Source organism: Anomaloglossus baeobatrachus, chromosome 1, assembly GCF_048569485.1.
Source record: "Anomaloglossus baeobatrachus isolate aAnoBae1 chromosome 1, aAnoBae1.hap1, whole genome shotgun sequence".
Taxonomy (NCBI): Eukaryota; Metazoa; Chordata; class Amphibia; order Anura; family Aromobatidae; genus Anomaloglossus; species Anomaloglossus baeobatrachus.
Genome location: NC_134353.1, coordinates 756019395 through 756045204, shown reverse-complemented (window position 1 = coordinate 756045204; position 25810 = coordinate 756019395).

Genomic DNA, 25810 nt, shown 5'->3' with positions numbered 1-25810 from the left:
ACCTCTCATCAAGCCCTGAGGTTCGTGAGGTCAGGCGTCTATCAGATACCCGACATCATCAACCCACTCAGTAATAAAAAAAAAATAGACAACAGACACATTTTTATTTGAAAAAACACTCCCCAAAACATTCCCTCTTTCACCAATTTATTAGAAAGAAAACCAAATATGGATCCATATGGATTCTATGTTGGCCTTTGGAAACGCGACAGTCCACATACAGTACTTTGGTTTTCTCACTATCCAGATTCACCACAAAATGGCCCCTGCATTTCCTGTTTTAGACTTAATACAGGCTATGATAGTCACTCCTGATTGACTATCCTACAGCATGTGATATGATAGCTGCAAGGCATTCTTGGGAAACCCACCCAGCTGGCCCCAAAGTCATGTGATTCTTTTCTGGCTGATATAAGTTTTTTCAATCTTTCATCAGTCCTTTTTTATCATTTACACAAAGAAAATTGTTAACATTTACCTGGGTCAGTAAATCCTAAAAATTCAGCACTAATTTGATTTGCATTTAATTGATTTGTTTGTCTCTACTACAGGTATATTCTTCTAAGGCCTCCTTTACATGTCCTTTACATGTCCATGTTTCCAGTACGTGTGAGGTCCATTTTCACATGTACCGGAGAAACGAACACACGTAGACGCATTAAATTCAATGGGTCTGTGCACACCTGCGTGTTTTGACATGGACCATGTGTTTGTGTAGAGCATACATGTGTCCGCGTGCTCCACATGTAGACATGTCTGTTTTTCTTCGAGAAAACAAGTGTCTGTGAAATAATATGCTTTTCTATACTCACCTGTCTCCATCACTGCACTGCTGTCACTTGCTTCTGACCCCTGCTCATTATGCTCATAGTCACTGCACCTCGGACTGGAAGCAGCAGCAGTGCCGATCACAGCAGCAACATGGACAGGTAAGAGTAGAAGTTCATGCTGTCAGTGTGCTATGCGGATGCCACACAGCATATCGACAGCACACGCTGAGCATGCACACACATATGCACCTACACCATGGATCATGCATAATGTCTGTGTTTTGCACGGACATGTGAAAGAGGCCTCAAGGAGGATAACTGCATACAAATGGCACCAGACTCAGGATTGTATGTAGGAAATGAGCCATAGGCAGCTCTTTTAGGCTGCTTTGACACCTCCGGTTTCTGCAATGCGGCACACTCCGGCACTTTGCAGGAAATCGCAACCGTTTTTTTTTGCTGCCGGTTGCGTTTTTTCTGCATAGACTTTAATTAGTGCCGCATTGTGCCGCATGGCTTTGCGTTCCGTCCGGTTTTTGCCGCATGCGGCAGATTTAGCCGATGCGGCGGCCGGATGGAACGTTGCCTGGCACGTTTTTTCGTGCGGCAAAAAAAAACGCATCGCGCCTATGGCGGCCGGATGCGGCGCGATGCGGCAATAACAGCATCCGGCCGCCGCATACAGTTTTTGCCACTGCGCATGCTCAGTAGCATGCCGCAAGTGGCAAAAACCGGACTGGCCGCAAAGGAAAAACTTATGCAAAGGATGCGGTGTGTTCACCGCATCCGTTGCATAGCTTGCACAGCCGGATTGAGCCGCAGAGCTCAAGCTGGATGTGTGAAAGCAGCCTTATAGGGAATTGAGTAGTTTTCTGGTTCGCCATTAAAACGTCATGCACATACCTCTATCATGACCCAAAAGGTGAACAAATATCAGTCCTACTAAATTGAGATATGCATATTTCTATGAATAAATAGAATACTATATACGTATACCACAAAGTCATATATTAATGAGAATTTTTTGTAGTGCAGCTTTCATTTCATAATAAGCATTAGTGTCCCAGTACATTGTAGAACATTCATTTCCAGTTAGGCACAAAAGCATTAGTCGTGACAGGGTACATTACACACAGTAAAGCAATGAGATACACACTGGTGAAGTTAGATTATACCACAATTGCACATCTAACCTTTGTTCGACCTCTGTCAGAAAATGTTTTAAGACTCAGCTCTGTAGTTACTGAACTGTAGTGTATAACCAGATCATTTGGAAGAGTGGTGGGCAATGGTGGTCGTATTCCTGTCCCTGAAGCCAACAACCACATCAATGTATTGTTTTGTAGTGTAATGTGAATTATGCTGTCTGCCTTTTGTGAATATTGTGATGTACCATGTGAAATATAATGTGTTCCTGTATCATGTGTGTGAGATATACAGTGTATATATAAATATATATATATATATATATATATATATATATATATATATATATATATATATATATATATAGTATGTATTTAATAAAATGGGGACCCTCGACAATTGGATTATGAGTTTATGTATTTTGGCCAAACTATGGACCAATACCTCACTTTATTAAATATCATCACTTTATTTTATACCATTTTGTATGGCACAATTTTCTGCAGGATTCTGCCAGGCCCTTTGGGTTGTTTGTCCTGTGGGGTGCACTTATATAGTGCATAGCAGCTGGCCTGATCTAATAGTATGGGCGTCATCAATAGCCTGTAATCCAGACACTGCATCACATGTACATGTCTGACTGGCGCCCTATGTAAACCACATTTGTGTGCATGTTTAATACCAGCAACCACCCCCTCCATGAATTAGTAGGCTGTAAGTGGTTGACTCATCAGTACTCTGCACGTGTTACATCTTGCTTTATCATAGGGGGCCTGCTGCGTCCTTCTAGTGCATTTGCTATTTGACCCTTGTCAGCAAAGTATCAAAAACAAAATAGCTTTATTTAAAACATGACAAAACGAAACAAAAAAAAAAGCAGAATAAAAAAGTGCTGCTGCCATTAATTGCTTTAACCCCGTTTGCCACCGCACCAGGGCAAATCGTAATGAGCCGGTAAAGTCCCGGGACTGTCGCATCAAATGTATGCGGCAATCCCGGGCAGCTGCTGGCTGATATTGTTAGGCTGGGGAGCTCCCCATAACGTGGAGCTCCCCATCCTGAGAATACCAGCCTTCAGCCATATGGCTTTACCCTGGCTGGTATCCAAATTGGGGGAGACCGCACGTCGTTTTGTTTTCATCTATTTATTTATTTTTTTTACTGCTCGATATAGACATGCCCACCGGCGGCTGTGATTGGTTGCAGTGAGACAGCTGTCACTCAGCGTGGGGGCGTGTCTGACTGCAACCAATCATAGGCGCTGGTGGGCGGGGGAAGCAGGGAATACGTAATGGATTAATGAGCGGCCGGCATTTTCAAAAGAGAAGAAGCTGCGACAGTGTGAACGCCGTGCAGCGCCGTGCCGGTGATTGTGGATCGGTAAGTATGAGAGTGGGGGTGGGAGGGAGAGACCAACATGGACAGAGAGAGAGATAGAGACATAGGGAGAGAGAGACCGACCGACAGAGAGAGAAGGACGAAAGACCTGCCTTTGTTATGTTAAATAAAAACATGTGGATTGCAATAATAATGCAATGCAAGCTCACTGCTTAACATTTTAGCAGCGATTTACTACAACTCATTGATTTCAATGGGTTTAGAACGCAGCCAAAATGGCAAAAACAATTGACATGCTGCTTCTTTGAACGCATAGTTTTTGCCCAAAATTATGCAAATTAAACGCAGCATTTGGAAACGCAAAGTGCGGACAAGAAATTCACATTTTCCATCGACTTTGCTGGGAAATCAAAACGCATGCCTTTTGGCATGAAAACGCTGCAGTTCAAAACGGACCTAAAAAGCAGCTGAAAAGCAGGTGGAAACGGAAAGTGCGGCATAGCCTAACAGTGTGTCTATGCTACTGCTCTGCTGCATGTTTTTTAAGGGGAGATAGCATTTATCAAATTAATTATTCCACGTTTATGATGGAAAAGTAAACAATTTTGGTGCATACCATTTTTGCCCACAAAAAATTATACATTTCACCTTTCCATTTTTCAACACATTTTAACCTATTATCTACCAATGTCCTTTTTTGGGACGCCTAATCATTTGCTTCTAGCAACTAAGATTTTATAATTAGGTCCAATTTTTTGTGTTGTGTTTGTAAAATGAATGTTTTCAAAGCAGGAAATCATGTCATTGTCATTTTTAATTGAACACTCTTCTACCCAGAGAGGTTTCAAAACACCTATTTTCGAGGTTTTTTTCAAAATTAGGATCATAAGCTAAAATTATTATTTAAAATCACAGTTCTGTGATCACAAAGTTATTAGAACTATTGTTTATACTTTAAGGAAGGTATATAATGCAATGGCATTGATGTAGATTTACCAAGGCCAGAGTTATATTTAAGTGAAATTGCCGTCCCATTTTTGGGACATTGGCAGAATGCACTATCTATTTTCAATAGTTTTTTTTATATGGAAATTTTTGTTTGATTCACTAGTTTTTATACATAACCCTAAATCATTTACAACTGATATGGCAGGCAGAGGTCTTTTAGTTTCATTTCTTCCTTCTTACCAGATAGTCTGGAAATCCCTCTTCCCTCCCCAGTACCTTTCTGACTATAAATGCTTTGTGAACCCTGATATCTCAGCTGTACTGGAGACACATTGTTTACGATCACATCACAGTATATAAGGTTGGTATTTTTTGTTTTTATTCATCACAATTGTTTATTTAGCTTGTTTTATGAATGGATAGTGAAATGTGAAATATATTTATATATATATTTCAAATAATAATAAATATTTATATCTATAGTTTTCTAAATGTTACTATACTAATTTTTGTTTTTGATGTATCAGCAGTAAGAACTAGAGATGAGCCACCCCCCTGGCGTTCGAGTTCGGTTCAGTGAATTTCATGAAGTAATTAAAAAAAAAAAATGATGTGGGCTTCGCCCAATTTTTGTGTCCAGCCAGGTACAACTAGGCAGCTGATTGGAATCTGCAGCTCAGGGTGCCCAAGCTTTCTGGGCACCCCTTCTGCGAATTGCAGTACGCATGCGCCCCAGAAAATGGCGCTTTCATAGAAGCGCCATCTTCTGGCACTGTATCCAACTCTTCCAGCTACCCTGGTGATGGGTGGCTCGCTATGTAATAATGGGGTTAGGGCTAGCTTTATATTATCAACTGGCCCTAAGCTCGAAATTCATGGTGTCACGCCAATATTAGACATGGCCACCATAAATTTCTAGTACAGATAAAAAACCCACAATACACAGAAAAATATTTTTATTAGAAATCAAACACAACACAATTAGTGACTCCATCTTTATTGAAATAAAGAACCCCCTCCGCAGTAATCCTGGGTCAAGGGTCCCGCGCCATCCAATCCGGATCCAATATCATCTGATCGGTTTGCTGGAAGGCAAAGCGATCAGATGATGTGTAGACTCCTGTCTGACAGCAGCAGCTGATAGTTTAGCCGGCCGGGCGGTAAAAAGTAGGCCTCACCGCTCGACTTATAGTGTCAGCTGATTCTGTCAGGTGATCGCATCAGCTGATCATTGCCAGGTCTGAGAGACAGAGAGAGAAAGAAGAAAAAGAGAGAAAAGAGAAGAGAGAGAGGGAGAGAGAGAAGAGAGAGAGGAGAGAGAGAGGAGAGAGAGATAGAGGAGAGAGGGAGAGAGAAGAGAGAGAGAAGAGAGAGGGAGAGAGGAGAGAGAGAGTGAAGAGAGAGAGAGAGGAGAGAGAAGATAGAAAAGAGAGAAAAAAGAGAGAGAAAAGAGAGAGAAAAAAGAGAATGAGAAAAGAGAGAGAAGAGAGAGAGAAAAGAGAAGAGAGAGAGGGAGAGAGAGAGAAGAAAGAAGAGGGAGAGGGAGAGAGAGAGAAGAGAGAAGAGAGAGAGAAGAGAAGAGAGAGAAGAGAGGAGAGAGAGAAGAGAGGAGAGAGGAGAGAGAGAGGGAAAAAGAGAAAAAGAGAGACTGAGGAAAAGAGAGAGAGAAAAAGAGAGAAAAGGAGAGAGAAAGAGAGAAAATGAGAGAGGGGAGAGAGAGGGAGAGAGAGAGAAAAAGAGAGAGAGAGAGAGGGAGAGAGAGAAAGAGAGAAAGAGAGAGAGAGAGAGAGAGAAAAAGATAAAGAGAAGAGAGAATGGAGAGAGGAATGCAGCCTCATTCCGTGAACTGCTCCGATTTTAGAGGTGTGTCCTGTAGCTCACAGCTGATGTCCGGCTCCTCCCCTCAGTTAAATTAAATTATAATTATAAATAAATAATTATAATTTAAAATTAAAAATAAATTAAATTTTTTCCTGGGACGGCCGGGACTTGAACTCATGAACTAATGCTTCTTAGGCGAGAGCTCTAATGAAAAACATAGGAAGATTTGGTTATCTTGACATCTGCATTGCAGAGTGAAGTCTCCAGTGACAGCGCGGCTCACTTCAGCTGCTGCGTAGAGAGGACACAGCGATCGTGTTCTACGGTGCTCCCTGTGTAATCTTCATGTAGCAGAGCTGACAGTGTCGTGTGGATTACTTTGGACCTGAAGGGATATTTGGGGATTTTAGTAAAATGGTGAAAGAGGGTGTTTTTTTTGTCTTTTATTGCAAATAAAGGATTTTTCGCTGTGTGTGTTTATTTATTTTCACTTACAGTTTAATCATGGAAGGTATCTCCGGGAGACACCTGCCATGATTAACTCCTTATTACCCCGATTGCCACCACACCAGGGCAATTCAGGATGAGCTGGGTAGAGTCCCGGCACTGCCTCATCTAATGGATGCGGCAATTCCGGGCGGCTGCTGGGTGATATTGTTAGGGTGGTGGGCTCTCCATGACGTGGCACTTTCCATCATGACAATACCAGCCTCCAGCCGTGTGGCGTTATCCTGGCTGGTATCAAATATGGGGGAACCGCATTTTTTTTTTATTATTATTTATTTATTTATTTTACTACACGATATAGAGCCGCCCAAACATTCACTCGAACATGAAATTGGCGAACCTCGAACATCGCTCATCTCTAGTAAGAACATGGCATATCGATATAAAAAAGGACTTACTGTTGATGAAATTAGATGACCAAGAAGAGGTGCCACCTGACCCTGATGAGGCAACTGATGAAGATTTTCTGGAAAATGAGCTTCTTTCTCATGAATTGAATGATGTAGCAGGAACTTTGTAGGTATTGCACACTTCAACAGAAATTGAAGAGACTCCTGAAGTGGCATCAACTGAGAATTTACCATCCACCTCAGCAGGAACTTCAAGTACCAGTAGCAGAAAACAACCAAGGAATCAAACTTCAAAACCAGTTGTGAGCAAGAAAAAAAAAATGCAACAGAAATATTACAATGTGCAGCAACTCCAAAATGGAAAAAATGTCAACCAACATATGAAAGCAGTGCAGACCAGGATATGTCCGAAATAAGTAACATTTGTGACCTTTTAAAAAAAAAATGAAGTTGAAGTATTTGAAGAGTTTTTTTCCCATGATGTTATTGATATTATTTTGACCCAAAGCATGCTATATGCAAACAAAAAAAAAAAAAACTCTCCTTTTCCATCAGCAAGGAAGAATTACAAGTTTTCTTAGGCATATTATTACTGTCTGGATATCATTCTCTCCCCCAAGAGGACATGTACTGGGAACAAGCTCAAGATGTGGGAGTTCCATTGGTGTACAAACCAATGTCAAAAAAACGTTTTAGGGAAATAAAAAATATATACACCTAAATGACAATTCTAAAATTGACAAGTCTGACAAGATGTACAAAGTTAGTTTATTCTTTGAAGTACTGGGGTAAGAATTGCTGAAATTTGGTGTATTCCACCAGGAACTTTCCTTAGATGAAATGATGGTCCGCTACTATGGCAAACACCCTACAAAAATGTACATGCAAGGTAAGCCAATAAAATTCAGATACAAAATTTGATGTCTGTGTAGTTCCAACGGCTACCTCAACAAATTTGTGCCATACTGTGGTAAATCTGACAAAGAGGAAGGACCGTTAGGCTTGAGAGTAATTTCACAACTTCCAAATGTAATTCCTAATTCCCAATCATTCAGTTACAAGTTATTTTTTGACAATTTTTTTACAAGTATTGATACTTTGGTGATGCTAAAAAACAAAACCATCCAAGCTACTGGCACTATCAGAGAAAATCGCACAAAACAGTGTAATCTTATGCCAAGCAAGGAGATTGAAAAACAAAAGGAAAGATGATTTTGTGATTACCGGTTTGATAAAGTAAATAACATTCTTGTTGTGAAATGGAAGGATAATAAGGTTGTCACGTTTGGCATGAACTTCAGCACAATAGAGCCGTTGTCAACAGCTCGTAGGTACTCTCAAAAACAGAAAAAACATGTCCAAATCTCAATGCCGCTAATGGTTCAGGAATATAATTCCCACATGGGGGAGTTGATTTATTGGACAAACAAATCTCCCTGTACCGTGTCAAAATCCGTTCCAAAAAGTGGTTGTGGCCCCTTTTCACTCAAATGATAGACATTGCCGTTGTCAACACCTGGAGGGCATATCAAAAGGCAAAGTGCATAAACATTAGAGTTGAGCGCGGTTCGCGGTTCGAGGTTCTCCAGTTCGCGGCTCGAGTGATTTTGGGGGCTGTTCTAGATAGAACTAGAACTTGAGCTTTTTGCTAAAGCTCGATAGTTCTGGATACGTTCGAGAACGGTTCTAGCAGAAGAGTGCAAGTCACTCTGTGACTCACACTATTATGAAATTTCAGTGTATAGTGTGCGGGAACAGCGCATTCAGATCACTGATGTATGGATAATGGCCATTTTTTTTTTTTCCTTGTCTTCCTTCCCTAAGCGCGCGCGTGTAGTGGGGCGGGCCAGCATGTCAGCCAATCCCAGACACACACACAGCTAAGTGTACTTTTAGCCAGAGAAGCAACGGCATGTGTGATAGGATGTCCATGTCACATGTCCCTGCATTATAAAAACGAGTATCTGCCCATCCAAACGCCATTATCTCTTCTGCGTCCTTGGTGTCAGTCACTGCTGGCGCAGCACCTATCTCCGATACTGCTGTGTACGATCTATACACAGCGCTGTACAGAATAGGGATAGCACTTTCTATCAGTCCTTTTAAGGGCTAATACCGGCAGGGTCAGAGCCATAGGTGACAGGTCCGTGAAAACAGAGTTTAACAGCTACACAAGATAACAGCGTCTGTGTAGCTAAGGTCAGGGATTTCCTCGCTGCATTTCCCCATTAGGAGGGATAGAAAGGCAGGCTTCCTTTCCTCTACCCAGAGACCCACAACCCTGCCACTGTACCCTCCTGCCCTTTGCACACTCAAACTCATTGTTACTAAGCCATTATACTAGCAAACACTGAGTGAACTTAGTGGCATCCTAAACGTGGCTGTTGGATTCTGTATTGTCCCACTAGTGCAAAGATATTTGCAGCACGTCTGCCTGCATTGCACACTCAAACTCATTGTTACTAAGCCATTATACTAGCAAACACTGAGTGATATTAGTGGCATCCTAAACGTGGCTGTTGGACTTCTGTATTGTTCAACTAGTGCAAAGATATTTGCAGCACGACTGCCTGCATTGCACACTCAAACTTATTGTTACTAAGCCATTATACTAGCAAACACTGAGTGAACTTAGTGGCATCCAAAACGTGGCTGTTGGATTCTGTATTGTCCCACTAGTGCAAAGATATTTGCAGCACGTCTGCCTGCATTGCACACTCAAACTCATTGTTACTAAGCCATTATACTAGCAAACACTGAGTGATATTAGTGGCATCCTAAACGTGGCTGTTGGACTTCTGTATTGTCCCACTAGTGCAAAGATATTTGCAGCACGTCTGCCTGCATTGCACACTCAAACTCATAGTTACTAAGCCATTATACTAGCAAACACTGAGTGAACTTAGTGGCATCCTAAACATGGCTGTTGGACTTCTGTATTGTCCCACTAGTGCAAAGATATTTGCAGCACGTCTGCCTGCATTGCACACTCAAACTCATTGTTACTAAGCTATTATACTAGCAAACACTGAGTGAACTTAGTGGCATCCTAAACGTGGCTGTTGGACTTCTGTATTGTCCCACTAGTGCAAAGATATTTGCAGCACGTCTGCCTGCATTGCACACTCAAACTTATTGTTACTAAGCCATTATACTAGCAAACAGTGAGTGAACTTAGTGGCATCATAAAAGTGGCTGTTGGACTTCTGTATTGTCCCACTAGTGCAAAGATATTTGCAGCACGTCTGCCTGCATTGCACACTCAAACTCATTGTTACTAAGCCATTATACTAGCAAACACTGAGTGAACTCTGTGGCATCCTAAACGTGGCTGTTGGATTCTGTATTGTCCCACTAGTGCAAAAATATTTGCAGCACGTCTGCCTGCATTTCACACTCAAACTGATTGTTACTAAGCCATTATTCTAGCAAACACTGAGTGAACTTAGTGGCATCCTAAATGTGGCTGTTGGACTTCTGTATTGTCCCACTAGAGCAAAGATATTTGCAGCACGTCTGCCTGCATTGCAAACTCAAACTCATTGTTACTAAGCCATTATACTAGCAAACACTGAGTGAACTTAGTGTCATCCTAAATATGGCTGTTGGACTTCTGTATTGTCCCACTAGTGCAAAGATATTTGAAGCACGTCTGCCTGCATTGCACACTCAAACTCATTGTTACTAAGCCATTATACTAGCAAACACTGAGTGAACTTAGTGGCATCCTAAACGTGGCTGTTGGACTTCTGTATTGTCCCACTAGTGCAAAGATATTTGCAGCACGTCTGCCTACATTTCACACTCAAACTCATTGTTACTAAGCCATTATACTAGCAAACACTGAGTGAACTTAGTGGCATCCTAAACGTGGCTGTTGGACTTCTGTATTGTCCCACTAGTGCAAAGATATTTGCAGCATGTCTGCCTGCATTGCACATTCAAACTCACTGTTACTAAGCCATTATACTAGCAAACACTGAGTGAACTTAGTGGCATCATAAAAGTGGCTGTTGGACTTCTGTATTGTCCCACTAGTGCAAAGATATTTGCAGCACGTCTGCCTGCATTGCACACTTAAACTCATTGTTACTAAGCCATTATACTAGCAAACACTGAGTGAACTTAGTGGCATCCTAAACGTGGCTGTTGGACTTCTGTATTGTCCCACTAGTGCAAAGATATTTGCAGCACGTCTGCCTGCATTGCACACTCAAACTCATTGTTACTAAGCCATTATACTAGCAAACACTGAGTGAACTTAGTGGCATCATAAAAGTGGCTGTTGGACTTCTGTATTGTCCCACTAGTGCAAAGATATTTGCAGCACGTCTACCTGCATTGCACACTCAAACTCATTGTTACTAAGCCATTATACTAGCAAACACTGAGTGAACTTAGTGGCATCATAAAAGTGGCTGTTGGACTTCTGTATTGTCCCACTAGTGCAAAGATATTTGCAGCACATCTGCCTGCATTGCACACTCAAACTCATTGTTACTAAGCCATTATACTAGCAAACACTGAGTGAACTTAGTGGCATCCTAAACGTGGCTGTTGGACTTCTGTATTGTCCCACTAGTGCAAAGATATTTGCAGCACGTCTGCCTGCATTGCACACTCAAACTCATTGTTACTAAGCCATTATACTAGCAAACACTGAGTGAACTTAGTGGCATCCTAAACGTGGCTGTTGGACTTCTGTATTGTCCCACTAGTGCAAAGATATTTGCAGCACGTCTGCCTGCATTGCACACTCAAACTCATTGTTACTAAGCCATTATACTAGCAAACACTGAGTGAACTTAGTGGCATCCTAAACGTGGCTGTTGGACTTCTGTATTGTCCCACTAGTGCAAAGATATTTGCAGCACGTCTCCCTGCATTGCACACTCAAACTCATTGTTACTAAGCCATTATACTAGCAAACACTGAGTGAACTTAGTGGCATCCTAAACGTGGCTGTTGGACTTCTGTATTGTCCCATAAGTGCAAAGATATTTGCAGCACGGCTTCCTGCATTGCACACTCAAACTCATTGTTACTAAGCCATTATACTAGCAATCACTGCTGCCAGTTTAAGGGCCGTAGTTGCATTGTCAGGGATAATTATTGTTCTTTATTCTGCTGTTAATAAAGCTAGACCACCGCTGAAATCTACACCACCTTTCAATTTTTACTACCACATTTTAAGTGCACAATCTTGTCGCTATCAAAATGAGTGGCAAAATGACAGATGCTGGTGGAAAGGGGAAGAGGCGTGTGGGAAAAGGAAAAAAAGGGTTTGTCCATGGGGAAGGTGGCAAAGCTCCTTTAACATCTGCTGAAGATAGACCATCTTCCAGCAAAAGTAAGATGTCTACTACTTATTGTGGACAATCCGATGTGCTCCCTTTTTTACGGACACAAACAACTGGAACAAAAGGTAGATGATGGCCAAAAAAAGGAAAATGCTTGAATGGATCTCAAGTGGTCCAACAAATGCCCTCTCCGCCACCTCAACTACCGCATCCAAAAAACACCAGTCCTCTGAGTTGTCATCCCAATCAAACTTGCTTTCTCCCAGCTCTGAAGTCTCTATCCGCCCTGCACAGTATGGTTGAACTAAGATGGGTGAGTCTGCAGAGCTGTTCAGTCACACTATTGCCTGGGAATCAGAGGTCTGCTCCCAAGCTACAGTGAGTACAGACCAGGAAATGGTCTGCAGTGATGCCCAGAACCTTTGTGACTCTGATTCAGACCGTGAGGACCAAGTTTCTGAGCATAATGTTGACCCTTTTTCACCAACTGTAACACCTGTTATAGACAATGAGGAACATACTGATGACGATGAGTCGCAGATACCAGATTGGGATGACAACTTAAATATTTGGTCAGGGCTAGAAGAGGCTCGGTCTGAGGGTGAGGGGAGTGCAAACACAACAATTGATGAGAAAGTTCTAGATCCCACCTACTGTCAAACCACAGTCAGGCACTCGAGGAGGTCAACAGAGGCGGTGGAGGAGGATGCAACTGACGACGAAGTTACCTTGCGCCTTCCTGGACAGAGTAGGAGTTCCGGTAGGACGTCTACAACTGCATCCTCAGCCACCACTGTGCCTCTGAGCACTAGTCGGGGTGGATCAGCAGGTCACATGCCCTCTAAGCCCTGCCTAGCCTGGTCCTTTTTTGACATAGCAAAAGATCGCCCAAATTATGTGATCTGTAAAATTTGTCATGATTCTGTAAGTAGAGGTCAAAACCTCAGCAGTTTGACAACTTCTTCCATAAATCGTCACATGAATAAATATCATATGTTCCGGTGGGAAGCTCACCGTGCTGCAATGCGGCCTAGTGGAGCGAACCATCCACCGCCTGCCCCTTCTAGTGCATCCGCGCGCTCTTCATCTTCTAGGACTGTGGGGACAGTTGTCATACCTGGTTTTCCACGCACAACTTCCACCACTAGAACCGCAACAGGCAGTTTGCTTGGTAGGTCGTCAGTTGGTTTGGAAGGGGAAACAAGTACGTGTGTACAGCTCTCTCAGACATCGATAGCACCAACGTTGGATGAAGGCAACATCATGTCTACGCCTGCACTTTCCTCACAAAGCTGCATTTTTCCAGGGACACCCTACTCAACACCGTCTACACACAGCAGCCAGATCTCTGTCCCTCAGATGTGGACAAATAAAAGGCCATTTCCTGCGACCCATGACAAAGCTAAGAGGTTGACTTTATCCCTCTGTAAGCTCTTGGCTACCGAAATGCTGCCTTTCCGCCTGGTGGACACACAGAATTTTAGAGACCTTATGTCTGTCGCTGTGCCCCAGTACCAGATGCCCAGTTGCCACTACTTCTCTAAGAAAGGTGTGCCCGCGCTACACCAGCATGTCGCACACAACATCACCGCTTCCTTGAGAAACTCTGTGTGTCAACGGGTGCATTTCACCACCGATACTTGGACCAGTAAGCATGGACAGGGACGTTACATGTCGCTGACTGGGCACTGGGTAACTATGGTGATAGATGGTGAAGGGTCTGCTGCACAAGTCTTGCCGTCCCCACAACTTGTGTGTCAATCCTCTGTCTGTCCAAGTTCCGCCACTGCTTCTGCCTCCTCCACTTCATCTGGGTCCTCCACCTCCGCCCCAAGCCTGCCTGGTCAGGCCACCAGCGTTCGCACTGCGCAGAAGGAATCACGCACCCCTCATTACTATGCTAGCAGCAGAGCGCAACGGCATCAGGCGGTCTTTAGCTTGACATGTCTTGAACCTTGTTGTCCAGCGATTTTTAACACACTATCCCGGCCTAGATGGCCTTCTGAAGAGGGCACGAAAACTGTCTGCTCACTTCCGCCGTTCAACCGCCGCAGCTGAGCGACTTGCATCGCTCCAGAAGTCTTTCGGCCTGCCGGTTCATCGCCTGAAATGCGATGTGGCGACACGCTGGAATTCGACTCTCCACATGTTACAGCGACTGTGGCAGCACCGCCGAGCCCTGGTGCAATACGTCATGACATATAGCCTGGGCCAACGAGATGCAGAGGTGGGGCAGATCACCCTGATGGAGTGGTCTCAGATCAAGGACCTATGTACCCTTCTGCACAGTTTCAACATGGCGACGAATATGTTTAGCGCTGACAATGCCATTATCAGCATGACAATTCCAGTCATTTACATGCTGGAGCACACGCTAAACACTATTCGGAGTCAGGGGAAGAGAAAACAGTAAGGGGAGGAACTACAGTAGGATTCATATGCGCAAGACACAACAACATCACCAAGGTCCAGACGTTCATCATCACCAACGCGGCAGGCATGGGACCATGGGGGACAGGGATCAACAAGGGCGCATGGTAGCAGGCGAAATGTTGAGGAAGGTGCAAGAGAACATGAAGAAATGGAGGACGAACTGTCCATGGACATGGAAGACTCAGTGGATGAGGGAGACCTTGGTCAAATTTCTGTTGAAAGAGGTTGGGGGAGATGTCAGAGGAAGAAAGAAAAAGAAAGCACCTCTATGCTACAAACACAGCGTGGACTTGGTCCGCATAGCTGCGCAAGACACATGAGCGCCTTCTTGCTGCACTACCTCCAACATGACCCTCGTATTGTCAAAATTAGAAGTGATGATGACTACTGGCTTGCCACTCTATTAGATCGCCGGTACAAGTCCAAATTTTGTGACATAATTCCAGCCATAGAAAGGGACGCACGTATGCAGGAGTATCAGCAGAAGCTGTTACTCGATCTTAGCTCGGCTTTTCCACCAAACAACCGGGCAGGTGCAGGGAGTGATTCTCCCAGTTGTAACTTGACAAACATGGGACGGTCTCGTCATCTTCAACATTCTACCCGTACCAGTAGCACCGTATCTGGTGCTGGTAACAGCAATTTTATGGAATCTTTTCATAATTTTTTTAGACCGTCCTTAGCAAGGCCACCAGAGACAACAAGTCTGACACATAGTCAATGGCTGGAGAGGATGATACAGGAGTATTTCCAAATGAACATTGATGCCATGACTTTGCAAATGGAGCCTTGCTCATTTTGGGCTTCAAATCTTGAAAAATGGCCAGAGCTCTCCACTTACGCCTTGGAGATTTTGTCGTGTCCAGCTGCCAGCGTTGTCTCTGAACGTGTCTTCAGTGCTGCTGGGTGTGTGCTGACAGATAAGCGCACGCATCTGTCCAGTGACAATGTGGACAGACTAACGTTCATCAAAATGAACAAGTCATGGATCCACAAGGAATTTACTACCACTGTGTCATCCTGGGGAGAGTAAATGCTTGTGGATTTGGAATGTGCTTGATGCAAATCAAAACATCCTGTTTGCAACTATGGCACAAGTGCTGCCACTGATGGGGTGTCTGTGTGGCCCAATTTTTGGAAAAAAGGGAGACTCCGCTTGGAGTAACCCTTGCTTGCTGTGTTTTTTAAAAGGAGCCAAGATGAACAAGTCATGGTTCAGCAAAGACTTTGCTACCTACCCCGGTGTCATCATGGGGACGGTTAAGGATGGCGTATTTTTGAATGTGCTTGATGCAAATCTAGCTGTGAAGTGTACAACTGGGGCACAAGTGCTGCCACTGAAGGGGTTAGTGTCTGTGTAGCCCAATTTTTGGAAAAAAGGGAGACTCCGCTTGCAGTAACCCTTGCTTGCTGTGTTTTTTAAAAGGAGCCAAGATGAACAAGTCATGGTTTAGCAAACACTTTGCTACCTACCACGGTGTCATCCTGGGGACGGTTAAGAATGGCGTATTTTTGAATGTGCTTGATGCAAATCTAGCTGTGAAGTGTACATCTGGGGCACAACTGCTGCCACTGAAGGGGTGGGTGTGTGTGGGGCCCAATTTTTGGAAAAAAGGGAGACTCCGCTTGGAGTAACCCTTGCTTACAGTGTTTTTAAAAAGGAGCCAAGATGAACAGAGCTGGGATCAGGAAAGACATTGCTACCTACCCCGGTGTCATCCTGGGGACGGTTAAGGATGGCGTATTTTTGAATGTGCTTGATGCAAATCAAAACATCCTGTTTGCAACTAGGGCACAAGTGCTGCCACTGATGGGGTGTCTGTGGGGCCCAGTTTTTGGAAAAAAGGGAGACTCCACTTGGAGTAACTCTTGCTTACAGTGTTTTTAAAAAGGAGCCAAGATGAACAGAGCTGGGATCAGGAAAGACTTTGCTACCTACCCCGGTGTCATCCTGGGGACGGTTAAGAATGGCGTATTTTTGAATGTGCTTGATGCAAATCTAGCTGTGAAGTGTACAACTGGGGCACAAGTGCTGCCACTGAAGGGGTGGGTGTGTGTGGGGCCCAATTTATGGAAAAAAGGGAGACTCCACTAGGAGTAACCCTTGCTTGCTGTGTTTTTTAAAAAGGAGCCAAGATGAACAAGTCATGGTTCAGCAAAGACTTTGCTACCTACCCGGGGTCATCCTGGGAACGGTTAAGTATGGCGTATTTTTGAATGTGCTTGATGCAAATCTAGCTGTGAAGTGTACAACTGGGGCACAAGTGCTGCCATTGAAGTGGTGGGTGTGTGTGTGGCCCAATTTTTGGAAAAAAGGGAGACTCCGCTTGGAGTCACCTTGCGGTGTTTTACATGATTTTAGAAGGGCGTGCCATGCCTATATCTGTGTCTCCTCCTCTTTTTGCTTGTCCAGCTCTTTTGTTTTCGCATGAGTATATGTCCTTGTCACTTTCCCATGTGTTTGTGTGGTGTTGTGAGTTGTTTGTCGCCTTTTGGACACCTTTGAGGGTGTTTTTTAGGTGTTTTTATGTGTTTGTGATTGCCTGCCATTGTTTCCTATGCGGTTCGAGTTTTGTTCGTCGAACGTTTGACAAACTGAACTCGAACGAGACCTCCGTTCGACGAACCGAACTCGAGCCGAACCACGTCCGGTTCGCTCATCTCTAATAAACATATTGTTTGCATAACAGTTTGTAAGCAAAAAAGGCAAAAAAAATAAAGCTGAATAAGCTCTATCTTTTCTGAGGTTTTGCTATCACTTTCTGCCAATGTCCCAAAATTGGGACACCCTTTTCAGAAAAATACATACTTGTAAAAATTTGGCAAATTATGTTTCTGATTCATTAGGACCCAAATCATTAAAAATATGTTATTTAATAAAAAAAAATTAAAATTGCTAATTTGGCAAGTAATGGGTTAAAAGTGGCAAGAAAAGGGAGTTTAGCACAGGGTGTGGGTGACCATTGTCCAACGTATTTACAACATATTTACTGTAACTTATGCCAGATTTCAAATTCTTGCCAATGGATAGCCAAAAATGCGCAAATGTATTAATCTTAGGCTGGAGTCACCCGAACGTATGAAAAAACGGTCCAATTCCCATCCAAGAGAGTTGGACTATTTTTTTTCTCGCTTGTTATCCCTGTACAATCTGTTTTTTTCCTCAGCAGCTATTAGTCATTTACAGTCATTTACAGGACCATTTACAGTGTTCTCTGTTACATGATAGTAACGTATCAAAAAAACCAGACATCCCTAGGATGGTCCATGTGCCGTCTGTGTGACATCAGTTTTTTTCATCGCACCCATTGACTTGTATTGGCGAGTCTCGGATGATTTCGGCAGCAAAACGCAGCATTTTGTGACTTTTCTCTCATCCAGAATCTGGATGAGAAAAAAGAAAAAGATGACTGCACGCGCTCATTGAATAACATTGGTCCGAGTGCAATGAGAGATTTTCTCGCATTGCACTCGTGTGAGCGCACCCTCATACTGTTTATACTGGCATGTAAAATAGTCTAAGGGTATATGCCTACTCTGAGTTTGTAGTGCAGTAATTTTCTGCACCAAAATCTGCACCTTGTGGCAGAAAAATGCACCAAAAAATGCGTTTATTTTTAGTACATTTTGGTATTTTTTTGATAATTTTTTATGTGCGGTTTTGTGTCATGCTTTTTTTAGTGAAATTAATGACTAAAAGGGCTACAATACATAGAAAAGAAAACACTAACAATTGACATGCAGCAGATTTTTTCTGCAGCCAAAACTTGAAGAAACAAATATGCAACGTGCACAGCATTACAGAATTCTCATTGACTTTGTTGGCAAAAGGATAGACATGCGTTTTTGTCATAAAACTGCATCAAAAATGCATGAGAAAACACACCACGTGCACACAACCCAAGGGTACATACCCACGATCAGGAATAGCAGTGTTTTAGATGCAACGTGTTTTCCCAAAACACTGCGTTGTACAGTAGAAGTACAGTGGATGGAATTTATAGAAATCTCCTGCCCCATGTGCTTCTTTTTTCATCGGCATACACAGACCAGCAGCGTGGCTCCACAGCCACAACATGTAAAATTATGCTTGCACAGATGCGAAAACACAGTGAAAATCCGCTGTGTCCAGAACCTTGATTGTGGACACAGATGCTGCATTATCATGAGGAGAACACTTGTCTCTCTACAAGAGAAGTCACAATGCGTCTAGAATGCAGTACCCTAAGTAAATATCACCTGACATGTTTTAGTAGAGTGTATTAGTCACTACATGGTAAATACCTAGTGCTGCTTGTAATCCTATTTAAAGTATATTTTCTAATCCTTACAAATAACAAACTTGTTTTTGTCCATCTCCAGCTTGTCAAACAATGGACATCATCTATTCTTTGTAATTCATCCATGATTTTTATACAGATTTATTAAACCCATTTTGCTGCAGATGGGCTAAGCAGTTTATATAAAGCCTCTATCATTAAGTTAATGATTCTCTGTAAATTATTCTGCACACAGCCCAGTTAATCCGGTAAATGGAACATTAATGTTGATGGATCAATCAACTTGCATTTTGCTGTAACCAAAGATAACACTGAATTCTGAATTTGCCGATCCCTAATAATAATATATTTATTAGAATTAATTTCTTATTTGCTAACATGTTGGATAGCGTGTTGACGTCCTAGCCATGAGGCACCATGCCTAAAATTCCGTAATGTTAGAAAAAGCTTTCATAGAAAAACAAGCAGAAGTAATTGATGAGACCTGTCTTGTTGAATTTCAGACTGTTATCTGTCATTTTAACTTTATATCTAATTTATTTCCCTGTTTATGGGAGAGCACAGCTAAAGTGCATAGTACGTTAGCTGTTGATCAAATAAACCTGCAAAATGCATTTGCTGTCACACTGAATATCAATCCTTTCATTACTTAACACCCAAAAAATAGAAGCTGTGCAGTACACGCTTAGATGAGCATGCCGGCCTGATTATTTCTCTGGGCTTTGTCAGCAATACTTATTCAGAAGGACGCTCATAATAAGCCATTTGCAAAAGTTGATTTTCAAGTTGAAATAATACTAGTGAAATGTACTGATGAGCGAAACTAAAAAGAAACAAAACCTCACCAACACTGTTAACAATATAAAGGTCCCCGGGGTTGCAATGTGCAGGTGCCTGTCCATGGTATAATGACCAAACCAAATGCAGCAAGTAGAGAACAGTAGTTTACACTTCCATCCAGGTATCAATAAAAATTGGAATTTCTTTATTGCGACATCTTTGAAAACAAAGTATTGAACAAAGTACATATTTTAAAAGCTGACGCGTTTCTGGCATCTGTTGCTTCCTTAGTCAGTGGATGGAAGTGCTCAACTTCTTTTCTCTATATGCTGCATCTGATAAGTGAAACTATTGAAATTCAAATTTAGCGGGTGTCTTGGATTTGTCCAGTATATGTTGATTCATGTCAAAGTTATTCAATTGTGAATCAAATGTTGGAAAAATAAATACACACCTGCCCTCTCATCTGGCCCACAGTTGCAAAGCCACCTTTGGCTCTTCTAACACCAAGTAGGACTCTGATGTCATGACGTACATTTACTGATGGCTAGCCAGCATCTGGGACAACACTTGTCATGACTAGAGATCAGCAAATTTATTCACATAGGATCATCTTGAAGTCAAATTGGAAATTCTCAAGACATTGCAGATTCTAAAACTTTATGATTTGGTTCATGAGGAAGAAACAAAAATAAAATGCCCAACACCATTCCACACACTGCTGAAGACTCAGAGATGGGCTAATCGGCAGTCCCACGCAGGCTCCCTCATAATGCAATAAGAGAGAGCGCAAGCACTGCTTGAGAATAGCATGCAACAAATAAAAAGAGTAAATTCAAAAATTATTCCAACTGTATTACAATGCAAAATGAGATTTTTAGCAAACAATTTATCCATTTTTTGAGCTGCCCCTTCCACATCTCGGAAAATCTCAATAGGGGGGTCCTACTCTATATTTTATATTGCCATATTGCATGCGGCCTCCTAAATTCAATAAAAGCAGAACCATATTGAAGCAACACTTATACCTGTAACATTTCAGAAACCGCTACCATGTTTTCAAGGAGAGGCAACCGCGAATAAAGGCAGCCCAGGTCCCAGCATGTGCAGCGAACGCCACACACAGAAGAACAATGTCAGAACTGGCCCTCACAGTGCCAAACCAGGGTCCATGAATAAAGGTGGAACAGGCCCAAGTAAAGGGTGCTTAATTAACAAAGCCTGCAGAAAAGGGTGAGGTGATTGAGTCTGAACATGCACCAAAATTTAATTTTGATAAAAACAGAAGGAATTTACAAACCAAACCATATGTGCGTGGCATGGTGGGGGTCAGCCACTGAACCAATAAGTAACAATAAAAGAGAGAGACCCAGCACTGCCTGAGAATGGCATGCAACAAATAAAAAGTGTAAGTTCAAAAATTATTCCAACTATACTATAATGCAAAATGAGATTTTTATCAAACAATTAATCAATTTTTTGAGCCACCCCTGCCACGTCACAACAAATCTCAATAGGGGTCCTATTCTATATTTAATATTTTCATTGTGCTACGCAGTCTCCTAAATTCATTAAAAGCAGAACCATATTCAAGCAACACATATACCTGGTCTGGCACTGTGAGGGCCAGTTCTGACATTGTCCTGGTGTGTATGGTGTTTGCTGCACATACTGGGACCTTGGCTGCCTTTATTGGCGGTTGCCTCTCCTTGCAAACATGGAAGCGGTTTCTGAAATGTTACAGGTATATGTGTTGCTTCAATATGGTTCTATTTTTAATGAATTTAAGAGGCCACATGGCACAATGGAAATATTAAATATAGAGTTGGACCCCCCTATTGAGATTTGTCGTGATGTGGCAGGGGTGGCTCAAAAAAATGATCAATTGTTTGCTAAAAATCTCATTTTGCATTATAGTACAGTTGAAATAATTTGTAAATTACATTTTTAATTGTTTGCATGCCATTCCTAGGTAGTGCTAGCTCCCCCGCCCCCTTTCTGTCCCTCATAATGCCCTGTAGCTATCACATCACAATGTCTAATGCAGCAAATTAGGGTGACCATAACAGGCAGTATAAAAGGTGAGGGTCAGACAAAAAGAGCGATTTTATACTTTTACAGTGTAGGGAGAGGAGGTTAGATTGTACAACTTATTCTATATTGGAATAGAAAGGCCTGATCTGATTGTGGCGTACTTCTATCAGTATTTAAGCTGATTGAAAATGGGAGTGCTAGGCTCAGACTCTGAATACTAATCTAACAATTCCAGTTGTATATAGGTAAGTGCTGGCCCTGTATAGTCACTCAGTGCAGCTGTAAGGTTATTGGTTTGTGATATACTGAAGTAAAAGCTCCATCATAACACCCATTTTTTAACTCTTCAGAGGCATGCAGTAGTTAGCTGAGGTAAAGGCCGCTTTACACGCAACGACATCGCTAACGAGATGTCGTTGGGGGTCACAGAATTCGTGACGCACATCTGGCCTCGTTAGTGATGTTGTTGTGTGTGAAACGCGTGAACAACCATTAACGATCAAATTTACTTACCTTATTGTTGATCGTTGACAAGCCGTTCATTTCCCAAATATCGTTGCTGGTGCTGGACACAGGTTGTTCGTCGTTCCTGCGGCAGCACACATCGCTATGTGTGACACCGCAGGAACGAGGAACTAAATCGTACCTGCGGCCGCCCGCAATGTGGAAGGTAGTAGCTGTGCGAGATATTCTGCCCGCTTATCTCCGCCCCTCCGCTTCTATTGGACGGCTGCCGTATGATGTCGCTGTGACGCCGCACGAACCGCCCCTTAGAAAGCAGGCGGTTCCCCGGCCACAGTGACGTCGCAGGGAAGGTAAGTCCATGTGACGGGTGTAAGCGATGTTGTGCGCCACGAGCAGCTATTTGCCCGTGATGCACAACTGTCGGGGGCGGGTACGCTCGCTAGCGATATCGTTAGCGATAGCGCAGCGTGTAAAGTGCCCTTAACAGTTTTGGACAGGTATTAGGTTTTATTTTTACCTTTTACACTATACTTATAATTTTCTGGGGTTTATATTGACCCCAGAGAATAATAGGAAATATTCAATTCACAGAGAATAGCTTTGCTGCAAATAGAATTTTCCTGTAAAATCTGCACAATTTAATATAGTCTAATCTCACCAGATATGCTTAACTCTATCCCAGAAAGTGTTTTCTGTATTGTAAGATGGGCAAGCCGTTTTGGTTTTAACATCCTAAAGAAAAATCGTCATAATCCAGAAATTCAGAGGCAATTTCTACTAGAGATGAACAGATCTATCAGCAGAGGAATGGGTTCAAGACGAATTTCCAGACATTTCATGTGAATTTGAACATTTTGAGATTTGACTTGCAGCTTGCAAAGAAAATCTTGCCCAGCACCATTTTGCACATGTTGTCATTAACATACCTGAGAGAATTAATAAAATCATGGATATTTTTTAGAGAAATTTGATTTGCAGATAAGTTTTTCTCTGCAAGTTGAATATCCTCTATTTATTATGTACTGAGGTCTCTCCAGATTCCAGAGCCCAATATTATGTATAAAGAATAACACTTATATTCACCTCATCGCCTATCTCTCTTGCTCCCCCACTCTTCACTGTCACCTGTCTTGTTCCTGGCAAATCTTCTTATCACCATTGCTAAGCACTAGGACAGGAATTCCAGTTCTGACAAGCCCGAGAAATTTCTTCGCATGTGCACGTAAGGTCACAATGTTATAATATCCCAATGTGCAACATGATCTTGCAAGCGCTCGTACAGAAATGTCCAGAGCAGGGTTTCTCAAACTCCAGTCCTCATGGCCCCCAACAAGTTATGTTTTAAGGATTTCCTTACTATTAAACAGGTGATGGAATCATTATCAAGACTTCACCTGTGCTATATTAAGGAAATCCTGAAAACATGATCTGTTGGGGGTAGTGAGGACTGTAGTTTTGGAACCACTGGTCCAAAGCCTCATCAGAGCCAGAAGTCCCACCCTAGCATGAGGATACCCGAGCATTCAGCACTTTACATCTGTGATAAGAAGATACAGTATACTGATGCCAAGAGGGGTGACCGTGAACAGAGGAGGGACCAAAGCGGTAACAATGAGATAAGCATTTATTTTTATTTTTCAACCTTTTTAATGCCCATTACTGTTCAGCAGCTGCCAATAAGTGAAATCTGTGAAGAAGTGAAATGAAAAGAAATCTACAGTTTAGCAAATTAGTATTTTGTTATATCCGATTCCCGTTTAACCCAAGAACGCATACCTGGGGCCTCACAGGCCTGCTAGGTTGCTTGTTTTCTATGGTAGATTTCTATGGTTGCGCATTCTAGGGTTAATATAACCATTTCTAACCATAACTATAATTGCAACTTCCTTTCTTGAAATTTTAAAATACTTCCAAAACTGTTAAGAAATGTTTTGGGGTGGGGGAATAAGCATAGTACCAGGAAAATCTGTGTTACCAAAGAACAAAATTTAAAGTGGTCATCTGTGGTATAAAATTAGAAAATAAATGTGAAAAACATACAAATATTTTCCTTTTTACCCTCAGATGTCTCCTGATATAGGCAAAAAATAAAATATAAAAATAACATAAGCATGTATCATAAAAATAAATATATTTTCAGTATTTGAATGAGAAAAAAATGGAGACCTCTTAAAACTGCATGCATGAAAAAAAAAAAAAATTAAAAATGTTAAACTGGTTAATAAAAAAAACAGTATGGTCACTCCACAATTTACAATTCAGATGTCTAAAACCTTAAAATAATAAATGCTTTACATGTTGTAACAAAATACTATTTAATTATTTACTTGATTATGGGTGCAGTTATCTTCCAGTGTGTCATGACTTGCTTGTCTGCTGTCCAGCATAGCCTGTTGTTCAAGCCCATTCAAGTTCCTTCCAGCCTGCTATACTAATTCCATGGGTCTGTGTTCACCCTGACCTGCAACTTTTTAAATCCACCTCACCAGGTGAACCTAAAAACAGCATCTTTTTCTTGTTATTTCAACCTCTACCTTTGGCAAACCTATCATAGGCTTAGCTATTGATTTGTGAAAATACTTTGCTCTTTATTCATTTTGCCCATAACATTTTCTTCTATTGCAAATTGTGTTGAAATTTATTATTATTATTATTATTTATTATTATTCACGCCAATCTTTTACTAATCTATTATAATACTGTGGCGCCCTGGAGAAGCCAGGGGCCACAGAGAACAACACCAACACACCCCACACACCCGGTCAGGCACACCGAAGTCAGACTAAAACCCTTGTTGCCTTCCTCCAGGGGCTAATGTCCACACCAGGGGGTGGGCCAGGCGGTTGGTCCCGCCCACCGAGGAGTTCACAGTCCTGGAGGTGGGAAAAGCAGGCAGATCAGTTTTGGAGGTGAAAGTGAGAGGAAGGAAAGTGGTAGTGGAGCAACTAACTGACAGCGTCCGGGTGTGTGGCCCGGGCGGTACAGCAAGGTTGGCAGACGGTGGTGACCGTCTGCAGGAGTGGCCTATCAGAGCTTACCGTAAAGACCGTGGACGGGCGGTGGCCCGGCGGTACCGGACCGGTACGCAAAGAGAAGCCAGCACCATCTGGCAGGGGCTTACGGACCCCGGCAAGGCTAGGAGTCGCCGTGAATTTGCCGAATTCGTTAGTTAAGGGAACCTCCTGGGTTTCCCAACAGCCAAGTCCTGACAGAAGGCAACAGCCCAACCAAAAGAGGGAGACACCGCCACCGCCAAGGCAACCATTTCTCAGGGCCAGAGCCTGTGGGCAAAAGGGGCTCCTCCAGCCCATATCCAAGCTGGGGAGCGGGTTACCGGTGGGAACCCATCAGAACCATCTACCGTACATAGGTGCAGGGAAAGGCAGACACCATCAACCTGCCGGGAGAAACAACACCGCAGCCATCTGTGGGACCCGTCCATCCAGCCGTGTGTTTTACTGAGAACTGTGTCCTCATCATTGGTTGAGTGAGTACCACCGTGCCGTGCGGCACAGCGCTGCCCCCGCGACCCTGCACCTCACCAGGCCTCGTAACCCGCCTGCCGTCCACCCCTACCCCATCACCGGGCCCCGGGACAACCAACCCCCTACCCACGGAGGGGAGAACTAACAACAAAG